This window comes from Nannospalax galili, unplaced genomic scaffold (genome assembly GCF_000622305.1).
Source record: "Nannospalax galili isolate Female #2095 unplaced genomic scaffold, S.galili_v1.0 scaffold4, whole genome shotgun sequence".
Classification (NCBI taxonomy): domain Eukaryota; kingdom Metazoa; phylum Chordata; class Mammalia; order Rodentia; family Spalacidae; genus Nannospalax; species Nannospalax galili.
This window is the reverse complement of record NW_008350321.1, coordinates 477,590-482,525: the sequence shown is the minus strand read 5'-3', so window position 1 is coordinate 482,525 and position 4,936 is coordinate 477,590.

Here is a 4,936-nt window from a genome sequence, read left to right as displayed (position 1 = left end):
AATCTACTGAGGGGTCCCACAGGTCCTTTTTATCTGACCCGGAGTTTGGGTCACCTAGGTGATTCTTGACAACAGAAACAAAAGGGTTAGTAAGAGACAGCAGGAAGGCTGAACTGAAACTAACTTTCTAGAAGACTAGATTTATCAACCAGGTACAGCCTGTCAGCTCTGACCGCTGAAGCAGAGAGCTCAGAAGCTCTTAAAGTGACACTTTCCTAATTTCCAATGCTTATGGCAAGCATGGCTCCCGACATTTCCCCCTTTCTTTTTATATTTTTTAAAGATGAAGTACATGCCAATACTTGGGATGGAATGACCATGCCTGTCTTAGGTTGTCCTCTGCCAGAGTGAAAGCCGTTGGGGGCAGCCAGCGTCCCGCTTTCCTCTGAGAGAATCTTACCCGTCTCTGGCTAACCGGCCTCCTGAAAGCTCCCAGTGAATGGCCACGGCCTTGGGGAAGAAATGGGAAATGCCACTGAGGCATAGTGTCACAGAGAAAAATATCGAACTGCAGGACCTGAGCCTGGAACCGACATATGGCCAAATCTTGTAGCATACAAATTGTAACTTTTGACTTTGGGTTTTTGATTACGAATTCTCTATCTGTGAATTTTAATTCTCAACTTAGTTTTTTATTTGATTCTGAATTCGCTACCTGTGAAATGAATGTGAAATGTAATATGTGAAATGTAATATGTGCTACCTGTGTACCTGAAGGTTAGGCAGAGCCTAAGTCCCCCCTCCAAATGAATAAAAAGGACCCCACAGCCCAAGGGGTCAAAGGGAGGACAGAAGGGAAGAAGTACCACACAAATGAGCATAACAATGGTGCACAAATCATGTGGGATACACAAGCAATGAAATAGGGCAGGGACGCTTCATAGCTGAAGTCTAGAGACATAGAACGATGGCCGCCAGGTGGTGCATTAAATCCAAAAGTTCAGATATAAAAGAGCAGGATGGTGACATCAGTCGGTGCAACGCGAAGGCACAGGTGGTGGTGAGGCCAGAGATTCCGCCAATCGAACGAGGCGTTCAGGTACCCAACATGCATTGTCAGCATCCTGCGGAAAAACACAAACATGCCCTCTCCCCCAAATGAGGACAGGATCTGGACCATGCCAGAGTCCCATACAGGATCCTTGTACTTGACTTCAGCATAATTGGCCGAAGAAGAAGGATGCCACAATCTATTAGCTGCAGAGCGCCGTGGGCATCCAGGGTTAAGAAATTTAAAATGAAGTGGTGACTGGGTATACAGTTGACTATGTTTGAGTTTTCCAATTGTAACTTGAGAGTACCATGAGCACGTTCAGTAATGCCCTGACCTTGTGGATTATATGGAATTCCTGTTTTATGTTGGATAGCAAATTGTACACAAACATCCTGAAATGAGCGAGAAGTATACCCAGAACCATTATCAGTTTTTAAGATGTTGGGAGTTCCAAGTGCTGAAAAGCAAGGAATGCAATGAGTGATGGTGTTTGTAGTGCTTGTACCAGTAAGAGCAGAAGCAAAGAGAAAACCAGAAAAGGTACCTATAGTAACATGAACATATTTTAACCGTCCAAACTCAGGAACGTGAGTAACATCCATCTGCCATAATTGAGTAGGACAATTCATGGTGATATCCTGTGGAAAAAGCAGAAATACACCCCCTTCCCAGGCCACCACGGGGCTAGGTAGCCACGTTAGCAAGCAATTGTAGCAGCGGTGTCCCTTTGAAAATGAAGAGCAGAAAAGATGATTGCGGCAGCCCGTTTTACCTTGAATGTACAGCTCCAAATTGTGCCATTCATGAAGGGAGGCATTAAATTTAGGAGTGATGCAAATCTGAGTAGAATTCCAATCACAGACATATTGTACAGTTTTCTGCAATTCCAAGAGTTTACTACCTAACCAATGAAATCTGCTTTGTAAAGCCACGATTTCATCTTGTAAGTGAGCATTTACCTGAGCCTGCTCTGTCCAAAGCTTATGAGAGTTGTCATGCCAATGTTCAACAAAAGTCTGCGATTACGCAGATTTCTGTAGCGCCACACCAGCAGTAGTTGCGGTAGCGGCCAAGGCAATAAGACCTAAAATAGCAGCAATAATCAGACCAATCATACGTTTACCACACTGTAGCAACCTTTTGAAAAATCACAGAATCAATCCTTGAGCAGGACTGCTTTCCCAGGAATGATGTATTTTCACAGGAATCCATAAAGAATTTCTTTGAGTCAAAATCACAACAGAGTCAAAAGCTGGACCAAAGGCTACAGAGTTGTTAAGACAAGTATACAAACGACAATTTTGGCAGGTTAAGTTCATGTCCTGAATGACCACATGTCCAAATAAGATTACTAGAGGAAAGTGGACACAAGCTGAAACATTGTAATGTTTGACTTCAGTAAAGTCTTACCACACCTTATCATAAGTAAGAGCAATAGTTCCATTAAAGAGTTTTACAGGCTTAAGAGCAGATAGCAATTTTCAAATATGCATTTGAGGAGGATATAATGCATGTCCTATTCTTAACTGAGGTTGAGGATTGGCTATTTTTGCATCCACCCACATGATGTCTTCAATGGTGTCGAATGTATTTTTTATAGGTACTACTTTAGACAGATCATACTCAGAGACAAAATCTTTAGCATTTGTACACTCTTCCAACCAAGTGTCTAAAGGGCCCCAATCAAGCCAAGTATTATTTCAGGATTTAAACACTTTTACCCATTTTGCCTTTACAGTCCTGCCATATTAAAGCCTGTCTGTTAAAAATCTGGTCATAAGAAGAAGCCTCACATTCTGGAAGATCTGGGGAAGCTGTAGTCTCATACTCTGACCATGGTGTACCTATGGATTGGGCAGTAACTCGTACCATGTGGGACTGAGTCAGATCCCATAAACCTCCCGGAGCAACCCAATCCTGTTGTCTTATAGGATAACAAGGAGGAACTCCGAAGCACATGATATCAGCTGTAACAAATTAAGTATAATTAAACAGTGTCCCTTTTTTTATCAGGAATATCTGGTCGACCTGTTCTGTAAGGAGGTGACAAAACATTCATAGGAGAAGTAGGAACCATGATAGTGGGCTCCTTCCAAGTATAAGGACGGAGAAGAGGAGGATTAGGCACATGAGCCCAATAAGTGGTCTTAGCTTTAATAACAGAAATCCAACTGCACAAACGAAAGATGATGATAAACAGAAGGTTCCTATGGGAGGAAGACACAACTAGAGACAATAGTAATATTAGTGTTTGGATGCTAAATAAGTTATACCTGATAGTAGTCCTAAAAACAATGTAGTGAAGACGAAGCTTCAAAAAACAATTGTTGAAGTGAAGTCATAAGCTGTAAAGGAAATATGACTGTGAAGGCATACACCAAGGTATGAAGTAAACTCACCAGGAGTGGAAGCTAAATGATGATAACCATGTATAACAGAAGTATATTATATACCATAACCTTCGTAACCAAGGTGACAGGCAACAAACACAGTTGTGATCTCGTTGCCATGGAGACAGCACGTATTTTAGGCGGTTCTGTGACAACTGTAGGTTCTCAAGGTAATGGGAAACAAACATGACATTGTCAGCTGAAAACAAGTATTAACAGAAATAACTGAAAGTTAAGCATAAATGTGTTGTATATTTTATGGGACATTTATCCAAGAGCAAGTGGTATTCTCAGAACCAGTTGTTTAGCTATAGGGCGTAATGAGTGCTGAAAAGTAATGAATGTAGTGAGAGATAACATGTTCACCAAAGGGGAAACCAGAAAAGACGTAACTAAATTTTTATAGACAACATACTGAACTGGAAAGAAATGCACATGTTAAAAGAAGGTATCAGGAAGATTGTTTTGGTGAAACTGGAGACATTTACTTTTTCTGTGAAGGAAGACCATAGGGTTTGTCACACTGGTAGCAGTGCCATATGGCATGAGCTGAGCCAATGTGAGAACAATATCTGATATAATCTGACAAAGATTCTTTTTTCTTTCTTTTTTTTTTATATTCTTTTAGAACTGCCTGACAGGTAGCATTTGCGTTTTTGTACGCTAAGCATTTCACAAGCCGAGTATTAGCATGACAGCCAACAAACAACCTAGACACAAAGTCTTGATAAGACTCATCAGGGCCCTGTTTGATCTTAGTCTGGTCCTCAGTGTGGCCTCCTGTAGGAGGCAGTTTATTTTAGGCCTTTTTTGCAGCAACATTAGCTTGAGCATAGACGGCATTTGGGAAATTTAATTGTTGTGCCATTTTCTTATATTGGCCTTTTTCTGCAAGCATATTAAAAGTAACTGGAATATGGAGATGCTTATTTAGGTCAGCTGTAGCCAGACAGAATTTGCTAAAATGTGACCTCCATATGAAATAGTCTTCTGTGGACAAACAATTTTTTGCCAGTGCTTTTTAATCATTAGGAGGCAACTGCTCAGTAGGCAGGGAATCCAACACAGCTCAAGTGAAGGAAGCTGTAGGGCCTTACTGCAGACAAGCAGATTTAAAAGTTTGCAAGGCTTTGAATTGAAACAGAGTATCTCCAGTACTCTGACTGTCATGGGGCTCCATGAGTGACATGAAGCCTGATACATCCACATCTGCAGCAGTGGCCTGCCTCACAACCTTTTGTGATGGAGACATGGCAGGTGCAGTAGAAGACATACAGACCTGCATATGAATTAGTGTAGGCCATAGCTGGGTGTTCTTGTCAGGCTGTATTTGTATTATAGAGGATGACAACTGAGCCTGTGATTGCAAAGCAGTAGCCTCAGTAGAGGATTTAGAGGATTCCTTAGGGTGGTCTTGCACATCATCACACAACTCTCGGACCTTTTCTGTTGTAGAACCTGTAGAAGACTGAGCAGGACAAGTCACAATATCACGCTCGGCCATTGTACAGTAATCTCGAATGAGAATCCAGAGCGTGAGAGTCCCCTCTGG